Raw genomic sequence first — 8,099 nt, forward strand, 5'->3', positions numbered from 1 at the left:
AGAACTTTTTTAATTTGAGAATAAAAAGACTTGAAAGAAACATTACGACATTATTAGAAAATAGGGAAGGTGTCAGAAGACCTGGAGTTACAGGTTTCACCTACAAACTTCAGATTCTCACAGTTTAGGATGCTGAAGTGAAATCAGCTGTTCTGAAGCAGAAATCACAACCTCGTCCTCCAACACAGCGGCTGTATGTAACTCTGCATCCTTCACTGGCAGAACCTCGACCCTCTCAGGGTTTTTCGTGGCTCAGAAAGGGTCTCTGGGTAGGGGGGGTCTTTTATGTAAAAGCAATGAGTTACCTGAAGACTGAAATCTGTGCATTTTCTTTTCATAAACAAAATCTCTGCACAACCTGGAGGAGTAGAGCTGTACGTTAGAAAGTATCATGTTAGATGATCTATTCAATTCAATTCAATTCAATTTTATTTATATAGTGCCAAATCACAACAACAGTTATCTCACAGCGCTTTTCATAAAAGAGCAGGTCTAGACCGTACTCTGTGATGATATTTACAGAAGCCCAACAGTTCCCACCAAGAGCACACACTAGGCGACAGAGGCAAGGAAAAACTTCCTTTTAAGAGGTAGAAACCTCGAGCAGAACCATGGCTCAGGGTGGGCGGCCATCTGCCTCGGTTGGGGTGAAGGAGAGAGAGAGAGAGGGTAGGAGAGGAACAGAGAGAAAAAGAGAGGGATGGAAGGAGAGAGAGGGGAAGGAGGCAGCCTACACAATATACACACAGAGGTACAGACAGTGAAGGTGATGTTGCTATAGACTAACTAGACTGTTGCTATGATCTGACTCCAGATAGTTCATCAGTTGAGATTCAGCTGTTTCACTAATAAAACCATTTTCTGATTATCATTACCATGGACCGCAACATTGCACAGGCTACTGTAGCTTAGCATCAGTAGCCTATAATATTCATTCCAGTAGGACAAAACAGCAGTTTTATTTTTGTGGGTTGTTTTCAGTCATAATTTATTGTGCAAGAACAATGCTCTCCATGGGGATGGAGCAGTGGATAACTGTGTCCCTGGGCGAGACTTTTCAGAGGCGTGCGACCTCTGACACGTGTAGACATTGTAAGTCGCTTTGGATAAAAGCAGGTTTATACCTGCAGTTGGTTTGTGCTGCACAGGAAACTGCTCCTTCAAAACAAGAGACTTGTTTTGTACAAGACAAACCAGAGCTGGACCACATGACGGAGACAGAAAACCTGGGGCGGCAGATTTCTGTTAAACATATGTAACTAATTAGGATGCAGCGCTGTGAGAGGAGAGGAGGAGGCTGCTGGAAGGCAACGATGTCGTATTTAAGTTTGTTTCTGCTTGATAAATGGCTATTAAAATGAATTGGGAGAGCTTTTCTTACGCTTTCCCCCCCAATTATGATCATTTTGGAGCTGTTTTTTTGTCCTTAGGCGCTCGCTAAAACTTTAGATCGGTGTGACGGTGGGTCACCAGGGAGGAACCTGGCAGGCGGAGCTGAGGGAGGCGTTAGCCCAATTGTTAGACTCACATGTCGTCTCTGCAGTCCGGAGGTTTCATCAGTCACTCTCCTTTGATCAGGTACTCGTAGATCTCAGAGTTCTCCACGCTCTGTGTGGTGTACACGTTGACAGCGAGACTCTCCAGAGCGATCCACTTCACCGGCAACTTGGAGACCGAGCCCTGTCTGTAGTAATCTCCGCTGTAGATCTTATTGGAGAGGCCGAAGTCTGCGACACATGTCCTCACTCAGCCTGAAACACACGGCAAACATTTCAATAACACATTCTGCTGCTGGACACAGTGATAATATCTCATGATATCTATTGCTCGTTTGTTTCTCCCTTGCTGCTGTGACACGGTGAACTCCCCCGTTGGGACAGAATAAAAGATTTGGACTTAAATTAATTGCAAACCTCATTTCACAGCCTAACAGTTATTATTTTATCAGTTATTGTTTTTATTTCACTTAACTGAAGTGTTTTTTTCACACCCAGTGCTACTTAATTTTACTAAAAAAACGTTGTTTTAGTTTAGTTTTAGTCTAAAATCACCTTTCTAATTACATGGTACATGGGCTACTATTTGAAGTCTTTACCGGTTACTTTCGCTTCCAAAAAAACGCTGGGTTCCCGGGCACGTTGGGGTGAGGGGGAATGAACGGGTGGATAATATTGCAAAAGAGAGCTTAGGAAGAGAAGTAGATGTCCATGTATTATTAGGGAGAGTGGAATTGACAGAAAAAATTAAAGAGGGCTTAATAAAAACTGGCAGAGAGGCAGACACTACTTTTCTATACAACCCAAAGTTAGGAAGAGATGTTTATGTAACATTTTGTCCCGCATGGTTAAAATGTGCAGGTTGAGGTTGGGGCACTGTGGATTAAATTATTCTTTGTGCATTGTGGGGAAGCATGTTTCTGGCTTGTGTGAATGTGGGAGTCTTGAGACAATAGGGCATGTTTTCCTGGAATGCAGAAAGTATAGGGCAGAAAGAAATGTACTCTTTAATAAACTGTCAGGACTTGGAGTTAAGGCTTTTTCTGTTTTCTCTTTGTTTGGGCACAGTGACAAGCATAAACTGATCTCAAGGCAGTCCTTCAATTCTTGCATGACACAGGATTGTATGTAAGAATTTAGTTCAAACTTTGACCTGTGGAGGGCAGTAATACGCTCATAAGCGTCTACACTGCCGGAATCTTACAAAAAGAAGAAGAAGCCGCGCTGTGCGCACAGACGCTCAGTTGAAGATGGCGGACACAGAAGGAGGTGAGTCCACGTTTCTCTGCAAACATCTGAAATCTTTACCTGGTTCTAGAGTGGACCTTGTTTTAGTGCATCTGGTTCCGGCTTTAGTGCACCGCGTCTCGTACTACTGGTTTTTAGTTTCCGTCGCGCGCAGTTCTTGATGTAATATCCGGTTTAAAGTTACCGAACTTTGTCCGGATCCGTGTTACCCAAGTTCTTAATCTGAACCCTGTGTGCGTTAGTTCGTCTCGGTTCGTGCACCTCCCCCGCTCTCTCAGGAGGTCCAAGTGTCACGAGTCTGTTAATGTGGGACCGCGTGCTTCCTGGCGGCCTCACTGTTAAAGTACACTGAAAGTAAAAGTACTGCATGTTAAAGTACTTGTAGAAGTATAAATGCATCATGAGGTGAAGCAGGATTTTCATTAAATGGTGAGAAATGTAGTCATGGTTACCCAGAGCTGCTTGTTCTGTGGGGGGGGTCTGGACCTGACCGCAGGTTTGATGACCGAATGTGTTTGCTCGTGTGTTTGCAGCATCAGTGAAGGAGACGAAGGCGGTCAGCGAGGAGGAAGTGGGGGTGAGTCGGAGTTCACCTGGCTGAGCTTCAGGTGCATTTGTTCAGACAGGTGACGCCGTGTGTTTGTGCAACAGGAGATCCAGCAGAGCGGAGACTTCTTCATCAAACCAGAGGCCAGAGCCGCCTCGCTGGACACGTCGCAATGAACTACTACTACTTACTGAAGGTGAGACTACGGCTCCCTGAAGGGGACAAACATCAAAACCTGAAGTTTAGTCTTTAGCGTGTGAAGTGATGAACCAGTTTATTCATTCTCTGAGCGGCCATCTTGTCGCGGTCTCCGCCTCTGCCCCCGTTCTGGGGGCCTCTCCACCGCGGTGCCGACGTCGTCTCGGCGTTCTGCCTGGCGATGACCGAAACTGCACAGAGAGCATGACTCGACGCGAGTGCCACCAAGACGACTTCCTGTACTGATCACATGGTGCTGAGACTTATAGCAGATTAGTTTAAAATACGAAAAATTTATCACTTTGGAACAACAAGCAGATAAAATATCAAACACGGGACGCATCAGTTTCAGAGCACGAAACTGACGGCGCTACCAAAATAAGAGCCTGGCTATGTGTTTTCCTGTCTTCATACAGAAAGTGAAATCTGATAACTTTCATTTTGTTTCCTGCAGAATTTTGATAAACTGAACATCCGGACAGCTCATTACACACCTCTGCCGCTTGGTAGCAACCCTCTGAAGAGGAACATCCATGACTATGTCAGGTAACCGAGTGATGCTAAGCTAACATGCAAACAGCACTGTCTGGTAACCTTCAGCTAATGCTAAGCTAATAATGCTTGAATAGATGTTTATTCTGCTTCCTGTCAGGACGGGGTTCATCAACCTGGACAAACCGGCGAACCTGTCGTCTCACGAGGTTGTGGCGTGGATCAGGAGGATCCTATGGGTACTGGGACGCTCGACCCGAAGGTCACCGGGTTTCTGATCGTCTGCTTGGATCGAGCCACGCGATTGGTCAAGTCCCAGCAAAGTGCCGGTACAGTGACCACTTCCTGTTTCTGTAGACTAAGAAACGTCTCCATGTGGTATGTGAGCACACTGAAGCCCAGCAGCCCCCTCACTACTCTGTGTTTGTTGCAGGTAAAGAGTATGTGGGAATCGTTCGGCTGCACAATGCGATACAGAGCGAACACGCACTGGCTCGGGTAAGTCTGACCACTTCCTGATTGGATATTTTCTTGATTGTTCTGCTCTGATTGGCTGGCTGTCATGTAACCCTCTAAGCTCTGCAGGCCCTGCAGACACTGACGCTCTGTTCCAGCGACTGCTGCTTATCGCCGCCGTGAAACGTCAGCTGAGAGTCCGAACGATCTACGAGAGCAAACTGATCGAATACGACCCCGAGAGGAGGCTGGGTAAGATCACTGATCGGCAGTCACGTATCTAACGACTATTGATTAGGTTCATCAGTGACGTCACGGTGATGTCAGAGGTCACGTGATTCTGTGTTGCAGGCATCTTCTGGGTGAGCTGTGAGGTGGGAACTTTGCATCCGGACTCTGTGTGTTCACCTGGGTCTGGTCCTGGGGTCGGAGGTCAGATGCAGGAACTGAGGCGAGTCCGGTCTGGAGTCATGGGAGAGAAGGTCGGCATCACTTCCTGTTGACCTCAGATCCAGAGCGGAACAAACTCCGCCCGCTACACTGGTGTTAAACTAGGATGCTGGATCAGATGTTGGTTAGCTGACTTAGTCTTAACCTAATTGGAGGCGCGTTGGCATAAAAGTGATGTGTTCGGCCGCGCAGGCGTTTTTTCACAAAGGTCCTCAGTAACGCTGAGTACAGATGGCGTGTATTAATACTTGTCCTTAGTAACGCCGAGTAAAGATTGCGTGTATTAATACTTGTCGTCAGTAACGCCGAGTGCTGATGGTGTACTAATACATTTTTCTTAATAACGCTGAGTACAGATGGTGCGTAGTAATATTTGTCCTCAGTAATGCCGAGTGCTGATGGTGCGTATTAATACTTGTCCTCAGTAACGCAGAGTGCTGATGGTGCGTACTAATACATGTAACGACTGACTTTCACCTCCTTTTGGACCTCCTTTTATAGCTCTGTTTCTTGGATTCACATCATCTCTTGGCTCTTTCCTACTGCACCTGAGTCTTGGAAAGTCCCTGACTGCCTGCTCCTCCTCTCTGTGTCCTCTGCATGCACTCTGCTTGATCATGCCATTTCTTCCATAACCTGACTTTTGTGGAATAAACTGGTGTTTTTTGTGCTCTGTGCTAGAAACAGGACATTCTTACTGTGATGGACTATATTGATGTATGTTTTGTAATACAAAATCTGCTTCTATATTTTCCTTTGCAAGGTATTTTTGATGCTCCCTCCCTTTTCTCCCAAAGCACACGAACTTGCTCACACACACACGTGCCTGGGCAGTTAGATACAGAAAGGAGCGCATACACTCAGAGCTGTAGAGTTTTAACACTGTGATCCTAACTTTACACTATAAAATAATGATATAAACGCCGACTGCAGATGGTGCGTATTAATACTTGTCCTCAGTAACGCAGAGTACTGATGGTGTGTACGAATACATTTTTCTTAATAACGCTGAGTACAGATGCTTTGTATTAATACTTGTCCTCAGTAACGCAGAGTACTGATGGTGTGTACTAATACATTTTTCTTAATAACGCTGAGTACAGATGCTTTGTATTAATATTTGTCCTCAGTAACGCAGAGTGCTGATGGTGCGTATTAATACTTGTCCTCAGTAACGCCGAGTATTAATACTTGTCCTCAGTAACGCCGAGTGCTGATGGTGTGTACCAATTTAAAATCTTGTTTCTTTTCATTGAAAGGGTCTCCAAGGTGACGGAGGAGTCATGTGAGTGATTGCTTCAGCAAAGGTAAACTCACCTGGTCAGACGACCAATCAGAAGCGTTTCTTCCCCAGGAGCTTCAGACGGGCTCGATGTGAAAATAAAGCTGACATAAATATCCACAGAGGCTCCTGATTGGCTGAATCTGTGAACCTTCAGGGCTGCTGACTGTTTAATTTACACCTAATGTTTAAATTGGTGCTCTAGTCAGAGGTGGGCCCTCCCACACCTGAGGGGGCTCACCTTCATGAGGGGGCGGGCAGAACGCCGCTGTGAGAGCACTTTGTCACAGCGACCACCTTTTCTGATGGCGTTTTTTTCTGACTTTGTGTTGGCTGACGAGTATTTGACCTTTGTGCTCTGCAGAGGAAGCGGGAGGCGGCAGAGAGCGACGGCGAAGCTGTGACGCCCGGCACGCCGTCTGCAGAGGACGTGAAGAAAGAGAAGAGGGCAAAACTGGAGGAGGCGGGGCCTGGCGGTGCAGCCACGGAGCCTGAAGAGGAGGGGACGGAGCCTACGACAGAGGTGAGTTAACTTTGAGTTCAGCGTTCCCTCGTCATGCAGCGACCAACACGCCGGTCTCTGAGCACCCCGGTACACGATCCTATGAACCGGGTTGTCAGCCAATCACAGCTGACCTTTAAGTATCGATGTCGTTGTTGTTGGCAGATTAAATGAACGATAAGAAACTTTATCGATCGTCAGAGTTGTACAATGAGTAACGAGCTGTCATGTCCTGCAGGTCGAAAGTGCGAAGAAGAAGAAACAGAAGGACAGCGACGTGTCAGTAAGGATGCCATATCAGCAGGTGAACAGGAAATGGACTCTACCCACGTGACACCTGTCTGAACGCAAAGCATTCTGGGAGTCTAATAACAATGGACTGCACGGACGCAGAAAAAAGAGGACTGTTTGTTGTTTTTTATAAAGATGTTATGTTTTTGCAGCTGTAAATACCTGAACAGGAAGCCTGTTTGTAATTTCAAATTAAAAGTTGTTTTCTGTATTTGAGTCTTGATGATCTTATTAAGGCTGCAGAAACATTTATTTTTGGATCTATATTTTTGGTGCATTAAAGTTACATTTTATTATATAACAGCCGTTACCTCAGAGCGCTTTCAATAAAGACCAGAGGCCTGGACAACGAGTGGGGTTCAGCCTAGAGTGAACTGAGGGGAACAAACTCCGCCCGCTACACTGGAGTTAAACTAAGACGCTGGATCAGATGTTGGTTAGCTGACTTGGTCTTAACCTAATTGGAGGCACGTTGGCATAAAAGTGATGTGTTCGGCCGCGCAGGCGTTTTTTCACAACGGTCCTCAGTAACGCGAGTGATGATGGTGCGTATTAATACTACTCAGCAATGCTGATTACAAATGGTGTGTAGTAATACTTGTCCTCAGTAACGCTGAGTAAAGTTTGCGTGTATTAATACTTGTCCTCAGTAACGCCGAGTGCTGATGGTGCGTATTACTTGTCCTCAGTAACGCCGAGTGCTGATGGTGCGTAGTAATACTTGTCCTCAGTAACGCCGAGTGCTGATGGTGTGTAGTAATACTTGTCCTCAGTAACGCCGAGTGCTGATGGTGTGTAGTAATACTTGTCCTCAGTAACGCTGAGTAAAATTTGCATGTATTAATACTTGTCCTCAGTAACGCCGAATGCTGATGGTGTAGTAATACTTGTCCTCAGTAACGCCGAGTGCTGATGGTGCGTATTAATACTTGTCCTCAGTAACGCCGAGTGCTGATGGTGCGTAGTAATACTTGTCCTCAGTAACGCCGAGTGCTGATGGTGCGTAGTAATACTTGTCCTCAGTAACGCCGAGTGCTGATGGTGTGTAGTAATACTTGTCCTCAGTAACGCCGAGTAAAATTTGCGTGTATTAATACTTGTCCTCAGTAACGCCGAGTGCTGATGGTGCGTATTAAT

At 46.0% G+C, this 8,099-nt stretch overlaps 1 pseudogene; it reads left to right on the plus strand.

The window, feature by feature from the left end:
* The first annotated feature begins 2,694 nt into the window (after positions 1-2,694).
* On the plus strand, positions 2,695-7,173 carry LOC119887355 (annotated as a pseudogene).
* The last annotated feature ends 926 nt before the right edge of the window (positions 7,174-8,099 follow it).

Source organism: Micropterus salmoides, unplaced genomic scaffold (assembly GCF_014851395.1).
Source record: "Micropterus salmoides isolate LMB-PRFRI ecotype aquatic unplaced genomic scaffold, ASM1485139v1 Ms_hic_scaffold_4143, whole genome shotgun sequence".
In the NCBI taxonomy this organism is placed as follows: domain Eukaryota; kingdom Metazoa; phylum Chordata; class Actinopteri; order Centrarchiformes; family Centrarchidae; genus Micropterus; species Micropterus salmoides.